An 18,934-nucleotide genomic window follows, 5' to 3' on the forward strand; every position below is an offset into this window, starting at 1 on the left:
GGAACACTTTTCAGTCTTATTCTAACTGGACTCCCGACTGCATTGGATTGTCGCCTACTCACAGCTCTTTAGAAACTCTCTTTCCCTTGCTTGATACTCCTCATTTCCTCCTAGTCATTCCTTTTGATTATTATTCATGGGCTCCTTCTCCTCTTCCCACTTTTCAAATAATGGAATTAAGTCCTTAGTATACTTTTCTTCTCTCCATAGGCATTCTGCTTGGGTAACAAATCAACTCTCATCACTTTAGCAACCATCTCTATGCTGATATCTCCTAAGTCTGCATTTCCATGCCAACACCTCACCTATGTCCTATATTCAATTGTGCATTTGACACTTTCAGCTTGATATACCACAGGCTTCTCAAGATCATTAAACTCACCCATCCTCCTATGTTTCTCATCTCAGTCAAAGTCATCATCATCTATCCGAATATCACCTACTTCCTCTCAGTCACCAAATCTTAATGATATCACCTCTTTATGTGTTTGTTCTCCTTTATCTACTGACCTACTGACCTAGTTTAGAGCATCCTACAAAAGCCTCATAGCTGGTCTTAACCACTCCTGCTCCCCTCTGCCCACCATGGATCCATCCTCTACACAGCTTTTAGAGGCATTTATCTATTTGATCTCTTTACTTAAAACACTTCAGAGCCAGTAAAGATGGCCCGGTAGGAAGCTCCTAGGCTCACGTCCTCCCAGGTATACACCGAATCTGCAGCCACATATGGAAAAACTTCCTCTGAAAAAAAAACTGTCTGAGCAACTCCTCCACATTGTCAGGCAAATGAGAGGAGGCCCATATCACAACAGGTAGAAGAGGCTAGGACACAAAGTTGCCATAAATCCCGTTCCTGGCACAGTGACCCACAATCCAGAGGGAACTCAAAACCTGGAGCTACTCCCTGAGGAGCGAACGGCTTGAGCCCCACATGGGGCACCCCAACTTTTAAGACCTGCACCCGAGAGATGAGCCCCAAAACATCTAGCTTTGAAAACCATATTTTCAAATGATTTTACTTTGTTTTCTATATGTCTCATGTTTTTTTATTCCTCTATTCCTCTTTACTGCTTTCATTTTCATTTAGTGAATATTTTTTAACGTAGCATTTTCATTTCTTTAATAATTTTTCAGTATATTTTTGACATTTTTTTAGTGGTTTCTCTAGCTATACACATCTTAACTTATTTAAAATAAAAGCAAGCTCTGGTTTACTTATTTGCAATATGAGAAAAGAAATCCCTGCCATATGGGCCTAATAGTTTTGCTTGTTTGTTTTTGTGACAGAATGTGAAATGAGTATATAAAGTGAAAGTACTGTAAAGAGTGTAACTGAGATGTCCCTTAGGAGCTCTGAGCCGCAAGTAAACCTGACTCAACTCCCCCACCCCTTCAATATATAAACATATTTCAATCCAGGGTCTTCCTTATGATTTCCCCAAATTCTCTTCCTTTTAGTCCCATCAATCTCCCTTCACACTTTCATACCTGTCATATCAGTTATACTCTCTGCCAATTTCCAAGAAAGAAAGAAGCCACTGAAGTCAAACATCTGGTGAATTTACAGACTACACTGCAGACTTGGGATATCATAGCAGAGGAAGATCATTTCTCCCTTGACAGGACTCTGCCATCTTGTCAGATCTTCCTCTCGTGATGCCCTCTTCCAAAGCCTTATTCCCAAAACACGGCCCTCCTTGCCATGTACAGCCCCCTGGAAAGTACACTCGGTTTCCCCAGTCCTGCTGCTTACCTCCTGGATTATTGGGACCCAACATTTCCTCCACCCCATCACATCCATAATAACACATTTCCACAACTGGCAAAGGAGAAGAAAAAGGGAGACCATGGGTTGTTCCTAAGAGTAAAGATAGAAAAGCCCAAATACTACCACACTTTAGAACAGGTTGGGAAAGTAGGGGAAACACACACACACACAAGATCACATACATCTTTTATTCTTTTGTAGCAATGTGACTGTAAGAAATGCTGAACCAAAAAAAAAAAAAAAAAGTGCTATAACATAACAAAAGTGCCAGGAAACTGTATGAGGGCCACTGAGGCACAGGTGCTTGACGTGCAATCAGGTCTTTTGTCCCTAGTTAGCATTGAACCATGAATCGTTACATTCATGTAAGTCATTTATTCGATGGTTGTGGGTCTAGGTGTTATAATCTTGTGTTATAAAAAACCTTTAACAACCTTTTCAACCAATGTTTTATAAAGCAACCTCATTTAAGAGTACCAAAAGATTTGTAAAATATGTGATTCGTGTTTTCATGATATTATGTGCTTAACAGGATCTGCCTGCTTTGCTGCAACAAAAGGATAGAAATATTCTTAACGGCGCTGCTGATGTCACTGTCCATTTGGCAGCAACATTCCTAATTACCACTACTGCTAACCTGAACCATCAGTACCTTGTCCCCAACTAAGAGCCCTTTCCTTATCTTATTTAACCATAAGGACCCCACATCTCAAAGGTGTTACTGTTTTCATTTTGCAAGTAAGTAAATGGAAGTTCAGCAAAGTGATGTCATTTGCCCAAGATCTCCCCGCTGGCACGTGATAGGTCCAAGAATTGAATCCTAGAGTTTCTGACTCCAAAGTCTACAATATAAACAGGAAATCAAAGAGAGTATTTTGGTTTTCAATATATTAGGCTTTTAGTAGGTATTAATTTATAATTAAAACTATAAAATGAAATGTTTTGCTTTATCTTTGTTGATCTTGATCAAATAAAATATTGAATTTCTCTTAATTTATTATTTTTTCTGTCATTAAGTTTTGAAATGTATATGACTTTCTAATTAATTTCTTACAGCAATGAATGTATGAGACCATCCTTTGCAGGCTATCTGAATTCAAGTGAGAATTACAATGCATGTGTTAATCAGGTTGGGCCAGGAGGCTTAATTCAACAAAAGTTTGCTTCTGCTTCCTGCTGCACATCCAGTGTGAGTCAGTGGGGGAGCTCTGATTATTGCTGTCACTCGGGGCCCCAAGCTGATTAAGGCCCCATCCTGAGAGGGTGTGAGGCCAAGGCAAAATGACGGCTCTTAAGGCTTCTGTCTACAAGGAACACACATCACCTTTATTCACATTCTATTGGTCGAAACAAGTCACATAATCATTCCTGGCCTCACGTGAGGCTGGGAAGTGAGGTCCTACCATGATCTTGGAAGGTGGCAATACAGAATATAGGTGTACTGCCTTAATGACCCACACAGCTGACGAAGTCCTACAGGTGTTCTGCTTCAAGATGTCCGAACTCAATTCAATGCTGCAATTTCTCTCCCCTCACCAGCATTCCTGAATCTCTTTCACCTGTTCTGTGTTACTTTTTGCAATGTGTAAATTCTACACAATTTACTTATTTGTTGTCTCACCTCCTCCCCCAACTAGCATACATGCTCCAGGAGCACAGGTCTTTTGGTCCATTTTGTTCACTGTTCTATCCCATGTGCTTAGAACAGTGCCCGGCACAGAGCAGGCACTCCGTAAGTTTTCATTGAATATATGATTAAAGTATTTCCAAAGATCTTAAAGATTCCATCCAACCTTTAATATTCCATCGTTCTTACTGTTTCCTACTTCCATTACCCTCCAAGGGGAAATAACAAAGAGCCACGGGCTCTGGAATGCTCCAGCTGCCAGATTCTGCCCCTCAGGAAAATGGCCCCGAGCATGAGGAGCCCTGAAAGATGGGGCTCTTGGTAGTTAACCCAAAGAGCTTTGGTCCCATTTTATGGAACTCTGTAGCCCTCTAGCACATCTCCTAAATGCATCTTGAAGGGTGCTGCTGGAGCCTGGACTTCAGTATTCAGAAGTAATAAACCAGCTTGACATGAGCATCTCCCCCTTCTCTCCATCTTTCACAGAGACATTGAGAGAGAGAGTCTTATTGTTCTCCAGGAAAACAGCAGCCACCTGGGTAATAGATACCATCTTCTGTAAAACAGCCATCTTTTAAGCACTGTGAGGGAACAGCTCCCTAGAGAAGGGATGTGTATTGTTCACCTCTGTAACTTCCACACTTAACAGAGTGTCTGATTCATTGCCTGGGCTCAGTGAGCTTTTGGTAAATGAATGAATGAATAAATGAATGAGTTTAAACAAGTGGCTTACCTGTCCATTGGTTTCAGGATGATTTCTTGGAGATGGATAGCAACTCAGATTTCTCAAAACGTCAGCCAGCCTGTCTCCCTCGCCTCTTTGGTTTTGGAAATCTTGCCCTTGCTGACTCTCAAAAGTTTGATTTTGCATCCCCTGTACACACAAGGAGAGGCAGTACATAAGCTTACTGATAAACTAAGCTAAGCACCTAAGAGTCAGAAGGGTTTTATTGTCCCAGAGGCTCAGACACATAACTAAGAACACGAATTCCACTCTAGGCAGCTTTCGTAAGCACTACACAATGTCCCACACAATTTTAGACCTGCTTCCTCAAATGTACTGTGAACACAACCATGGCGTCCACGAGCCATGAGACCCTGGGTAGGTCACTTCTCCTCGCTATGCCTCAGTTTTCTGAAGCAATATTCCCCACTGCTCTAGTCGTCCGTCTATGATCCTGAGAGCTGATTGGATGCTGTATGCTGTCCTAAACTACAGAATCTCTCTGTGCTCTGAGCTCCCATAGTTTCTGTACTTCCTTTGACAGAGTGCTTATTGTACTATGAGACTTCATCAGTGATTTTCCCAGCTAGACTGAGCTTCTGGCAGGTATGGGAGTGTCTACCATTCGTCTTTAAATCTGTGATGCTGTAGCGTCTTATTTAATTGCCATGTTATCTTATTCATCATTGCCCAATGCCTGGGTCACATAATAAGCCTTCGGTGAACATTAGCTGACAACATATGTGAATGAGTAAATGAATGAATGAACAAAGGAATCCTCATATTCTGATTTTATCATTTTACCCTATTTTCCTTCCTAGCACTTCTGATTGTTTCTGCTTACTTATTTAGCTAGTTATTTCTTGTACCAAAATGTGTGCTCCATGAGGGTAGAGAAACTTACTGTTTGTTCATTAATGAAATCTTCTACAGTGCCTGGCACATTAGAAGGTGCTTAAGAAAAGCTTGTTGAATAAATCAATAAATGAAAAATAAACAACTCAATAAGGTATAATTATTCACATTTTATGGATGAGGAATGAGGTTTTTGGAGTTAAGTAGCTAGTAATTGTCAATAATTGTCAAGTTGGTTTCACCTCAAAATGCCTGCTCTTTCCATTACTCCATCCTTCCCTCCATGACTCTAAAAGTCCTCTTAACTGCACCTTCTAAATTCAGATTAATTGGCTTACTCCCAGCTTGTGCACACATATTGACTGATGCCCACAAACCTAAGACCTACAGCTAGTAGGCTACATGCTGTTACATCACACCCTTCTGGACCCATCCATTGAGATATATGCTCACCAAGAGTCATCTGTATGTTTTTCTCAAACCAGTTCATTTTCTCCCCTGAGAAATGGGGATAATTATATTACTGGCCTATGGGCTGGTTATAACGAACAGTAAGTGAATGCAGGTCAAGCCCTGAACACAGCACCTGACACAGCCTAAGCCGCCAAAGTTAGCTAATATTACTAACGTGTAATTTAATGAAATAACCTGTAAACCTGTGGAATCTGAGTATATAAAAAAATTATTGTTTCTATGAAACCTAAGTTGAATTCTTTGGAAAAATTTGATAAAAGTAAGTTGGTTTTTAAAATTCTTTGTTGAATTAATTTTGGGCAAAACAATCATAAAACATTGGAGGAAAAACGTTGTAAAAAGTTGGAAGTCTGAAATCAGATTTCTTCAAAAGTATCTCTAAGCTCTTGATCCACTTTAAAGAAACTAGAACTAGAAATATGAATGACGCATGATTATGAGTGTCTTTTTTTTTTTTTTTTGAGAGGAGGATGAAAACCAATACACAAATGCCTTGTATCGGAAGATGGGTGAATGAATTTATAAACTTAAGTTTTAAGTAAAAATAAACAAAAAACATTAATTATACATGTATTTTTTAAAATCATTCCCTTCTTTATAGATCTTTTTGATTGACTGGTCAACTACAGGTCCTGATCATGTTAAAAAGAAGAATTCTAATATAGACGCTCAAACTATCAAACGATGAATGAATGAATGAATGAGTGTACATATGATGCACAAATGAATGATGAAATGAATGTCTAAATAAATTGGCCAGTTCTCTTAATAAATGACTTACTTTACATGCCAAACTGCTCATCAAGAGTATAAATTTTTGCCCTTTTGTTTCTGGTCTGATGGCTTGTTAGAACTTATAAGCAAACAATGTGGAGACAGCTTCTCTTGGTTTTTTCTTTCTTTTCAAGTTCCTAAAGCTATTCTTTTCTCTGCCCTCATTCTCCCATTTTCTTCACCTGCTTGGGTGGATGAAAGAATCTTAGTGAAATAAAAAGCTCAATGAGGTGAAAATACATCCCATAAAAACTCCCATTAAGGAGTTTACTGAAGGGGCTTGTACTCTCCTCCCTTGGATGGCCATATTTTTTCCCTCCCAAGGAAACTGGACACCCTTAATCCAAAAAGAATGCAACGAGAATCAAAGAGCAGGAGGCAGGATCAGGTTGCAATCCTTTTATTTTCCAAAGAGGGCTCTGAGGGAACGGATGAGGAGAAATTTATAACTAGCTATCCTAGAGCCTTATGAGCACAAAAGTTAAATCATCCTAGCTCCTGCCCAACTCACTCGACCGCAACCTGATGAACCAAGCGAGATTCTGTGTTAAAGGCGAAATCTGAGCAAAATTGAAAATGAAAGAGCCGAAGTATAAATAATGAATTTAGTATATAGCTTTACAAATAGTATGTAAATATGGTGCATTAATGGATTTTGTCTTAATTGGATGAAGCAATGTAGATACGGAGAAGGAACATAGGACTCGGAATTTAACAAAACTGGGCTCCAATGCTGGCTAGCCCATTTAGTGTCCCTGTGACCCTAAGACTAAGGCTGAGGTTACTTAGCCTCTCTGAGACTGGATTTCCTCATCTGTTAAATAAAGATAATAATATCTGTTCGGGAAAGTTATGATGAGAATTATACGAAATAATAAATATAAAAGTGTCTAGCACAGTCCTAGTCTCAAAATAAGTCCTTTTTATTGAGTTTTCTTTAAACCTGGATCTAAAACCTCACCATCCACATCATGGGAATACTGCTAACCTTATGTAGGTAGCTCTTTACCCTGGCAAGACCTGTTTACTCTGTTTTTTAAAATGTGTATATATGAATAGTGGTAAACATTTTACATTTATTTGCTTATTTGTTCCCTACAACATCATAAGGAATCTTGGGTCTAGAGTGGTTAATAAACTTGCCTAAGGCCACACAGCAAATGAAAGACAGACCCAGGGATTGACATGCAAATCCGTCTGACTTCCCTCACTGTTCCGGTTTCTCCAACGTTGTATTAAAGAGATTGCAATTGTAAATATAAACAAGAGAACCTAATCTTTCTTTTTCCTCATAAACCTTCATAGCTTGCATTGACTGGGCCATATCTTGATTTGAATAAAGTCTCTTTGACAGTGTTTATTTGGGGAAAGGCACTATATGCGTTCATTTAATTTAAATTAGGGAGCCCTAAAAACGCTTATTGTCTTAGACCAAGTAATTCTCCTTCTAAGAACCTAGAAGACAAATGAGGAGATTTCCATAACACAGGCATTCATTGCACAGATATTAAAAATTCAAAGCTATTGAAACCATCCAGATATCCAACCACAGAAGTAGAGTCAAATTAACTCTGGCATACCTACTCGAAGTAACATCATCTAGTGATTAAAATGATGGTGATGGTTTCAAAGAATGTTTACCGACACATGCACACACGCACCCACACACATGCTCCTGAAATAATGTGAATGTTAAGAGGCAGGAGACTCCACGACGTCGGCCCTTCAGCCCTTGTATTAGTTAGCCAGGGCTGCCAAACAAATACCACAGACTGAGTGGCTTCAATAGAGATTTATTTTCTCACAATTCTGGAGGCAATTTCTTTACAATTCTAGAAGTCTGAGATCAAGGTATCGGCAGGGTGTTTTCTTCTGAGGCTTCTCTGCCTGGCTTGTAGATGGCCGTCTTCTCCCTGTGTCCTCACGTGGTCTTCCCTCTGTGCGTGTCTGTGTCCTAGTCTTCTCCTCTTAGAAAGAGACCAGTCATGTTGCATTAGGGCCCACCCCCACCAACAAATGACTTCATTTAACCTCAGTTACTTCTTCAAAGGCCCTATCTCCAAATACAGTCACATTCTGAGGTCATGGGGGTTAGGGCGTCAACATATTTGTTTGGGAAAGGGGCAAGGGAAGGGTGTGGATACATTGCAGCCCATAACAGCCCTGGGATCAAAATGACCTACATTTCAATTCTGGCTCACCTACTGAAACTAAACCTGGAACAAACAGTCCTCTCTGAGCATCAATTCCCTAATCTCTAAAATAAGGACAATATTAGTGTCTATCCCATAGAGTGTTCTTAAGAACGAAAAGAAATGCACATTTTTTAAAGCTGGCAGAGCATCTGACCTATGATCGACACATAATAAGTATAGCAAGAATAATTATCAACTGCAAAAACAGAGACGCAAAACTGTGTTAAAAATTGATCTCCCCCATCGCAAAATATATCCAAAAAATAAAGGAATGACATCAAATCTTTACAGTTTTCTTTTGGCAATATACTGTAAGCAATTTTTTTCTTAATACTTTTATATAATATACACAAATCAGTTAATTAATTAAAAAGTTCATCGAAAAACTTTTATCAACTTAGAAAATTATCACATGAATTTCACTGGATGTACCAGAAGTTAAAAGAGAAAAGATTGATCAACTTGACTTCATAAAAATTTCCAATTCCTGAACAACAAACATCATCGTAGGGGCTGACCTGGTGGCATAGTGGTTAAGTTCGTGCACTCTGCTTTGGTGGCCCAGGGTTCACCAGTTCGGATCCTGGGTGCGGACCTACACACTACTCATCAAGCCATGTTGTGGCGACATCCCACATACAAAATAGAGAAAGACTGGCACAGATGTCAGCTCAGGGCCAATCTTCCTCACCAAAACAAAGAAACAAAAAAATCATTGTGAATAAAAACAAAACAAAACTATAGTTTTCTCGGAAAATATTTGCAACATATGTATTGTTAACATACTGCTGCTAAACAAATTACCCCAAAACTTAGTGGCTCAAAGCAAACATTTGTTATCTCACAGCTTTTGTGGATCATGAATTTGAGAGCAGCTTAGCTGGATGAGTCTGGCTCAGGGTCTTATGAGACCACAATCAAGCTGCCAGCTGGGCTTGCTGTCATCCGAAGGCTTGCCTAGGGCTGCAGGATCCTCCTCCAAGATGGCAACCTCACATGACAGGCAGTTGGTGCTGGTTGTCAGTTGGATTGACTGAGTTTCCCCCAAGTTGCCTCTCATCATCCAGAACCTTCTTCTGCACATGACCTCTCCTTCAGGAGAACCCAGAATTCCTTACATGGCAGCTGGCTCCCATAGAGAAAGAGATAGAGAGTGTGCCAGCAAACAAGAAAGAACACCCAGGACAGAAGCCTTAGTCTTTTCATAACCTAATATCAGAAGGAAGATCTCATGACTTTTTCTGCATTGTACTCATTGCAAGTGAGTCAATAAGTCCAGCCTATACCCAGGAGGAGGAGATTACCACAGGGTGGTGAATATCAGGAGGCAAAGATCATCAGGGACCATCCCAAAGGCTGCCTACCGCTACGTATGATTACAAATCAATAACAACTAGATCTACAATCCAACAGGAAAATAGAAAAAGATAGATGCAGTCACTTTAAAGAAGAATAAACTGGAATAGTTAATACACATAAAACAACACTCAACCTCACTCATACATAAAGAAATGTACTTTAAAACGATCGGATACTAATTTTCATTTATATCAGCAAATATTTTTTAAATCTAATAAACCCAATATTGATGAGTGTGTGGAAAAACAGCTATTCACTTTTAGAGGCACTCTCCTTGTAAGGCAATTTGGCAAGATCTTTTTTTAAAAAATATATATATAATGTACATACCATTTAACCCACAATTCCTAGGTCTACTGAAACTGACTACACAGATATATTTGCAAAGATATATGTATATTGATATTCACTAATGAAATTTTTTTCATTGAAAATTATGGAAAACTATAAAAGGCTGACTAAATAAATTACAGAAAGCTATGCAGCTGTTAAAAAGAATGAGGTAGATTTCTATATGCTGATAATAAAGAGCTCTTTGTTACCTTATTAAATGAAGTATAAGGGACAGAGGAGTATTCATAATATGATTGCTTTTGAAAAGAAGAAAAAATGTGCACATTTATATATACATAAAACTTTCTGAAGGACACCTAAGAAAAGTTTAATAGCGCTTATTGCTGAAAAAAGGATAGCATCTTTTGTAGTGGTTAAATTTTTTAACCAAATGTACTTAATTGCCTGTATTATAATTTAAAATACTAGATGGAAAAAATAAAGTAAGAGCCTTAACTAAAGTCCATATAGTAAAAAAACACCCGATTAACAGTGAGTGAGTGCCAGCAGATTTTCAGGTGAGGCTTAGGAAAAAGGGAACAAAGGAAAGGAACTTTGATTTATTCATGGACCACTAAGCTCCAGGCACTTTGATCTGAGTTGTCCCTCACCACCGACGCTGTGCTCTAACTGCATAGAATGACATGCTGCCTCCGACTACCCGGCAAAATGCACTTCTCAGCCGTGAGTTGGGTCCTCAACCCGCACTGCCCTTCCTCGCCTCCTCTGCCTGCTGAAGTCGAAGAAGATACTGTAAATGCGTACCCTGAGATTACAACTTTGAGTTTATTCTCCTTTAGAAAAAATTTTTTTTTTTTAGTTTTTAAAATGCTAAAAGGAAAAAAAGAAAAACTCTTCCTGCTTTCCAAGCCAGCCTGGGTGAGCCCCTGCTTAGCCATCCTGCTCCCAATACATCCTCTGAGGGCCTTGGCTCTCCATGGACTGAGAGGCAGGACAGGGCTACCAGGATCCCCTGCTTCCTGGGAAGGAAGCCTTCTCATTATCCCCAAATGGGAAGCCAGGTTTCTACTTGCCTCTCTTGTGAGTTGAACCGGCCTCAGTCTGTCAAGGCTGAGGTCCTGCTTATGCGTCTACGGAGTTGACTCCATCTCTGATTCTCTCTATGGAGTGTTAGCAGCTTGCTGTTCCTCACCGGTTGATAGTGATGCACACACAGCTACCTTCAATAAGAGCTTGTTGAAAAGCAATGGGTCCAGCTGGTTTGAATAATACCACCTCCGCATAGATTCCATCCAAACCAACATCGACAGCCAGCAGGGGAGAAGAAATGACGGGGATAAGATCATCATTTGCAAAGAACTTTTTAGGGCGAAGCCATTAGTTCCTCGTTCTGCAATTCTCCTCAGCCCCACCACCCCAGTTCCTTGATATGGATGTTGTAGGGTAGAATGCTCATCAGATGTAAGATAAACCCCCTGGTTCCTGAGCCCCCTCTTCACCAATCTGGACTGAGTCCTTTAATCCTCTCCAAAGTAGAAACTCAGAGGATGCTTCTCATGCAGGGCGTCAGGTTTAAGATACCAAGATCCATTTTGCATATGTCGAATTGAGGTGCCCTTGGACATGCCAAGGAAGGGTGGAGAAGGTCATTCCCTCTGGGTGGAGGCAAAAGGGACAATATAAACAAAGACAGGAAGGGTGAGAGGCCATCCAAAGAGAGCGGTGGCTGCAACCTCAGGGGAATGGGAGCAGAGTCCAGATGGGAGCAGAGATGGCCATTGAAGCAGTTGGCCTTCATTTTGCAGCAGCAGCAAGAAGGACAGCGGTGCAGCAAAGCCAAGTCGAGACAGGAGCCAGATCTGAGATGGAGGGGGCCTTCAACTTCTCCACCGCCAGGGACAAAGGGCCAGTTTGAATGTGTGCCTCACTATTTTAACAACCAAAGATTTTCATTTGGCAGGCACTGATCACACAACACAAACTCTCTTTCCTCTGACATAAATTCTTTCTTTAAGAAGAAAAATAAGAAAGCTTCCATCATCACAGCCCGCGGGTCCAGACAATGGGGAGAGCGTGGCTGCCAGTGCTCAGTGAAGGGGGCCTGTGTGCCTCGGCAGCCGCCCTCCTTATCTTTTATCTGCTGCCCACGCCAGAGCTCTTGTTTTTCCTGGGTGTTTTGACGACTTCTCTCCTTCAGCTGCTTTGACAGAATGTGCCGGCTGCCGGCTGATGCGAAACAACCCTCTTCTTGTGCCTGGGCCCCTCTGTCTTCACTCCAGGCCGCAGGGGAGAAAACGTGTCTTTGTGGCTTCCCTTCAATAGCCCTCTGAATCCAAACCCCTCGTGGGCTCTGGCAGGAGGAGCCTGCGAGACTGTGAATAGATGGTGTTGTTTGCTCCTCTTTGCAAAACCGGCCTCTGGGCAGCCAGAAACGCATCCACAGCCCAGGCCTGCTAGTCTGGGGACAGATTCATGGGCAAGCTGGCGGATGCCCCAGCCCATGGAGAATTATTCTTGCGCGTGTGTGTACAGCTCGTCCAAGTCCATCTACAAAATGCTTTCAGAACTGTTGGCTCCTTAGACTAACATTTGCGGTGGACCTGCTCTGTGCCTAGCACAACCCTCACTATTTATTATCTCCTTGAGCCCTGTGAATATGCTCTATGATGGGTATAGTTCTAGTCTCTTCATTTTACAATTGAGAGAACCAAGCCTCAAAGAGAGAAGGTGATTTGAACACAGCCACACAGCTAAAAAGTTAAAAAGACCTAGCCAGAGACACCAATAGCTTCAGAGATGCTCAGGGCCCCTGAAAGGGGTTGTATTCTCTGCTAAGCAACAGAGAAGGAACATAACCCCCGCCAGCTTTGAGGCCGGGTACCATACCCCCTCTCCTCACTTCTAGGGAAAACGGGGAAAACTGATTCCCTTCACCTACCACCGACCAGTATCCCTCCTTCCCACACTCAACAACAAAAGTCCCCTTCAAATAAAAAGTGGAGTTTGTCACCAGGCTGACAGTTCAGGGTGGCCCTCTTCACTCCAACATTCTGAACCTAAGCATCTGCAATGCGTTCAGCTTGGCCTTGGCTGGACAATGGGAGGTGGCCTAGGAAATTTCTCGGGGTCAAGTAGCAAGGCTCAAGGTGAGACTGGACTCTGGAACTGTCAGCCAAGTGACCTTCAGGAAGCCACTTCTCTGTGCCTCATTCGCTCTCTGGCAAAATGGAGATGTTGATAACACCTCAGAGGGTGTTGGAAAGGATTCAATGAAAGGAAGAAAAAAATGGCTGTGGGAGGACAAGGCAGCAATAGCAGTTACACTGTGGCAGCAGCAACTGTGTCAATACCGGTAGAAGTATCAATACTGGTAGGAGGGATCCCAGCAGGGGTGGTAAAGGTAAGCTTACTACAGCCCTGCTGGGAAAATAAAATAGAAACTAAGCCTAATACGACTTTTCTTACACTCACCTGTTGTACTCATTTACATTCCATCTTTTGTGGGCACTTAAGTTCTCAGTGTGTGGACTGCAAGTTGAGAATCAGAGCAGATTCTGATTCCACAGTCTGGGTTCAAACCTGAGATTCTGCACTTAGAACAAGTTCGAGTGACACCATGATGCTGATCTACAGACCATGCTCTCAGTAGCAAGATTCTAGAATTCTAGGCTTCCGAGACCAGCTTCCTCTCCTCTCAAACTCCAACCCTTACACTCCTGTAGCTCTCTCTACTATGTCTGTCACACTTCAGTGAAATTATGTTTATTAATCTGAAATGATGTTTATTAGTCTGTCTTCCTTAGTAGGCTGTGAGCTCTTTGAAAACAAAGAGTGTGTTATTCGTGCTCAATACATGTTTGCTGAAAGAACGCATGAACCTTTCCTGAGACCCCAGCTATAATCCGGGCACAGTGAATGAAATGAATAAACTGTATTTCTCACATACCCACCACGGTGAAACATGAGCTGGGAGCCACAAATTTGGCTGAAACATTCTGACCTCAAGGGGCTTTCCATCTAGTTGGGGTAATGAGACAAAGGACAGGACTTATGCCAAATAAAAACTGGGAGAAGAGTCAAGTGTCAACATGCATGCCACTCACTCAAGAATTAGGAGAAGGAGGAATGAGAGGGAACTCTCTTTTATGTGCAGAATCAGCCATATGTTTCCACTGGACCAACCAGGCTCCTTTTGTGTTATGGGCAGAATTGAGTCTCCCCAAAATTCCTATGTTAAAATACTAACCTCCCAGTACCTCAGAGTGTGACTGTGTTTGGAGGTAGGGTCTTTAAAGAGGTGATTAAGTTAAAATGAGGTGATTAGGGTGGGCTCTAATCCAATCTTACTAGTGTCCTTATAAAAACAGATTAAGACACAGACGCACATAGAGGGAAAGCCATGTGAAGACAGAGGGAGAAGATGACCATCTATAAGCCAAGGGGAGAGAAACCAACCCTGAAGACACCTTAATCTTGCACTTCTGCCTCCAGAACTGTGAGGAAAGAAATTTCTGCTGTTTCAGCCACCCAGTCTGTGGTACTTTGTTATGGCAGTCCTGGCATACTAACGCACCTTGTCTATTCTGTGCCACGCCAGGTCCTTACCTTTCAAAGCAGGTGAGGGAGGTGGGAGGTGGCTATTTGCTAAGCACATCTGCTGTGATCGTGTTAGGCAACTCATCTTTTCTTATTTGATCCTACGATAAATAGCCATATTATTTCCATTTTGCAGATAGAGGAAAGTGAGATTCAGAGACGTGAAGAATTTCCCCGATATCACAGAGAGAAGGCAAGGAAGGCAGGTTGGTAACCACCTCCATTTATCATACAGCCCTCAGTTTCCTGGGCTATACCACATTGCCTCTCTCAAACTCAGCCCACAGACATGTTGAGAAAATCAAAAGGTAGACTGTGCACAGGTGTGTGGAAGGTATTTTTAAACGCTGTACATCTGAGCAGCATTGCACTTACTAAAACAAATGTGAGGCTATTCTGGAACCAAGAGAATATAAGAAAATATTGGGGTTCCGGCCTCAGTATCCACATTTCTAACCTTCTAACACTAAACAATCTACAACGATAGTGAATATCATTCATGTTCCTACTCTTTCCGCTCAAACTGGCTTTGTGAGTTGTTGGTTTTATCAAAATTGAGTGAGAGAGTGTTCGATACAATGTTGGATTCATTAAGGGGAAAAAAGCAAAAGAAAAAAACCTCGGTTCTTCAATGCCAGGAGCTTACAAAGACATATAAACCATGAGGAACTCCAAGGACTTACTCAGAAGCCGTTCTGCAAATGCATTTCTCGAACAAAGGGGCAATGTTCCTTTCAGGGAAGAGGGCAGTGCTGGTTTCCGGCGTTTTTCTTTAAGTCATTAGGACCATGCCAACAAACAAACATATACTTCTCCTGGGAGAAAGAATCTCATTCAGGGCAGCTCACAAGAGTTTGATTATTGGGGAGGGGGTTCTTCATGGCACGTGCCACGCCAGCCGGCCCCCAAATGTACAGATCTGCTTAAAGGGTTTTATTGATGGTGGCCGCAGACAGATAGGAGCTTGTGGAGGGAATCGACATCCCGTCGGCGCTCACTGATCATCACCATCCTGGCCAACACGCAGTTCCGCCAGAAAGAGCTGAAAAGTGCACCTCGTTCCTGGGGAAGTTTGTTTCCTAGACGTGTAAAAATATAGAAATAATAAACTCATGTCTAACAGGTTTGAGATTTCCTTTACCATGACAATTCAAGGGTTTTGGAGGACCTGTGATTGTATAAAATTGAATGACATCAAACTAAATGGTGACTGAATCGTTAGCTGGATACATACAGATTTCAGCTTTTAATGAACTGGAAATATTGTCAGCTGGGCTCTGAAAACACAGTTACTGGATTAAGACAGACCATGGTTCAAACTCTAGCTCTGCTGCATACTAGCTATATGACCTTCAGTAAGTCCCTTAACCTCTCTAAGCTTCAGCATCTTGTCTCTAAGGAAGGATAATAATACTACTTCCTGGGATCTATGGGAACATGAAATCAGATTACACAAAAGTGTTCAGACAATCGCAACAAAAAGAATAAAATGCCTAAGAATAAATTTAACGAAACAGGGGAGAGAACTGTACACTGAAAACTAAAAACCATTGTTGAAAGAAATCAAAGAAGACACAAAGAAACGGAAAGATATTCCATGTTCATGGAATAGAAGAATTAACATACTTAAAATGTCCATATTTCCTAAAGCAATCTACAAATTCAATACAAACCCTACCAAAGTCGCAACAACGTTTTTCATGGAAATACAGCAAAGAATCCTAACATTTATACGGAGCAACAAAAGACCCTGAATAGCCAAAGGAATCCTGGGAAAAAAGAACAAAGCTGGAAGTAACACACTCTCTGGTTTCAAAATATACCACAAAGATATGGTAATCAAAACAGCATGGTACTGGCACAAAAACAGACACACAGATCAGTGGAACAGAATCGAAAGCCCAGAAATAAACCCACACATCTATGGACAGCTCATTTTCAACAAGTGAACCAATAACATATAATGGAGAGAGGAGAATCTCTTCAATCAATGGTGTTGGGAAAACTGGGCAGCCACATGCAAAAGAATGAAAGTAGACCATTATCTTACACCATACACAAAAATTAACTTAAAATGGATTAAAGACTTGAATATAAGACCTGAAGCCATAAAACTTCTAGAGGAAAACACAGGCAGTATGCTCTTTGACATCAGTCTTAGCAGCATATTTTCAAGTATCATGTCTGACTGGGCAAGGGAAACAATAGAAAAAATAAACAATGGGACTACATCAAACTAAAAAGCTTCTGCACGGCGAAGGAAGCCATCAACAAAAGAAAATACAACCTAACAATTGAGAGAAGATATTTGCAAACCATATATGTGATAAGCAGTTAATATCCAAAATATACAAAGAACTCATACATCTCAACAACAAAAAAATAAACAGCCCAATAAAAATGGGTAAAGTATCTGAACAAACATTTTTCCAAAGAAGATATACAGATAGCCAAAAGGCACATAAAAAGATGTTCAACATCACTAATTATTAGGGAAATGCAAATTAAAACTACAGTGAGATATCACCTCACACCTGTCAGAATGGCTATAATTAACAAGACAAGAAATAACAAGTGTTGGAGAGGATGTGGAGAAAAGGGAACCCTCATACACTGCTGGTGGGAGTGCAAACTGGTGCAGCCACTATGGAAAACAGTATGGGGATTTCTCAAAAAATTAAAAATAGAAATACCATTTGATCCAGCTATCCCACTTCTCGATATTTATACAAAGAACAAGAAAACTCTAAGTCAAAAAAGATATTTGCACCTCTATGTTCATTGTGGCATTATTCACAATAGCCAAGACTTGGAAACAACCTAAACACCCATCAATGGATGAATGGATAGAGAAGATTTAGTATATATACACAATGGCATACTCCTCAGCATGAATGGATAGAGAAGATTTAGTATATATACACAATGGCATACTCCTCAGCCATAAAAAAAAAGATGAAATTTTGCCATTTGTGGCAACATCGACAGACCATGAGGGTATTATGCTAAGCAAAATAAGTCAAATGGAGAAAGTCAAATACCATATGATCTCACTCATAAGTGGAAGATAAAAACAACAACAACAAACAAACACAGATACAGAGATTAGATTGGTGGTTACCAAAGGGGAAGGGGGGTGGAGGCTGAAAGTGGTGACAGGGCACATGTGTACACTGAGGATAGCAATTAGTCTTTGGGTGGTGAACGTGATATAGTCTACACAGAGATAGAAATATAATGATGTATGCCTGAAATCTATATAATGTTACAAACCAATGTTACCTCAATAAAGAAATTTTTAATAGAGAAAAAAATTACCAAAAAAGAATGTCCAGGCAGTGCCTAGCATAAGGATAAACCCTTAAAATATGTTACTAATTCTTACTTCCAAGGAACTGGATTCAAATACACAGTATGTTAAAAGGACGTCTAAGATTAAAGCAATATGACCAGTAGTACTAGTTAAGAAGGGCTAGGTTATTCTACTCTGGTAGTTAGTGAGGGATGAGTTTTCTATTCATCCACACCTTGGCCTCTAAATTCATTCATTTATTCAAGTATATTTATTGAGCACCCGCTCTGTACTATACCAGCTTCCTGAGCAGGGAGGGCCACAGAGATGAATAAGAAAGTATCTGGGGGCTAAGACCCAAAAGGGGGTGACAAATGTGTGGAAAATAACACACAACAGCCGGAAGAAAGTAGAGTCATAATGGAGGAACAAGCACTATGCAGAGAGAAGTCTGACTGGTTCCAGATGTAGGCCCCACGCACACACACACAGACACACACACTATACCATCATGCACTGGAAGCTTCATGAAGATTAGGACTTTGTTTTCTATGTTTTGTATGCTAGCACTTAGCTTGTTACCTGATACTCAAGTAGGTACTCAAAAAAAAAAGACTAGAATAAGTGAATCAATAACTACCTTCATCCCTTTTGACTAGAAGACACTAGATGTGAATGTTGCTGTTATCTGGAACAGAGGATGCAAGGGTAGGGTTCATTGATGGACAGATGCAAAGGGCCATCATGAACTGGAGGGATAGTGCTCAAGACACAGGCCTGAGCTGGAGGTGCAGATCTGGGATCACCTAGAGGTGGGAGTTGAAGGCAAGAGAGACAAGTACCCAGAGAGGAAAGGGAATGCTGAGAGCCAGCACAGGAGCCAAAAGAAAAGAGTTTTGAGGAGGAGTTTGCAAAGATGTCTCAGCAAAAGCTCCCTCAGTGGTAAGTGGGGTGTAAGTGAGGAGGGAAAAGC

The 18,934-nt window shown here is 41.0% G+C and overlaps 1 long non-coding RNA gene across 1 annotated transcript in view; it reads right to left on the bottom strand.

Moving 5' to 3' along the window:
* The window catches only part of LOC111775034 (uncharacterized), a 130,184-nt gene that overhangs the window by 73,040 nt on the left and 38,210 nt on the right, over positions 1–18,934 (bottom strand). Inside the window, exon 3 of the long non-coding RNA XR_002810505.2 lies at positions 4,132–4,272. This is a non-coding gene — a long non-coding RNA (uncharacterized lncRNA). The remainder of the gene's footprint in view (positions 1–4,131; positions 4,273–18,934) is intronic.

This window comes from Equus caballus, chromosome 9, assembly GCF_041296265.1.
Source record: "Equus caballus isolate H_3958 breed thoroughbred chromosome 9, TB-T2T, whole genome shotgun sequence".
NCBI classification, from domain to species: domain Eukaryota; kingdom Metazoa; phylum Chordata; class Mammalia; order Perissodactyla; family Equidae; genus Equus; species Equus caballus.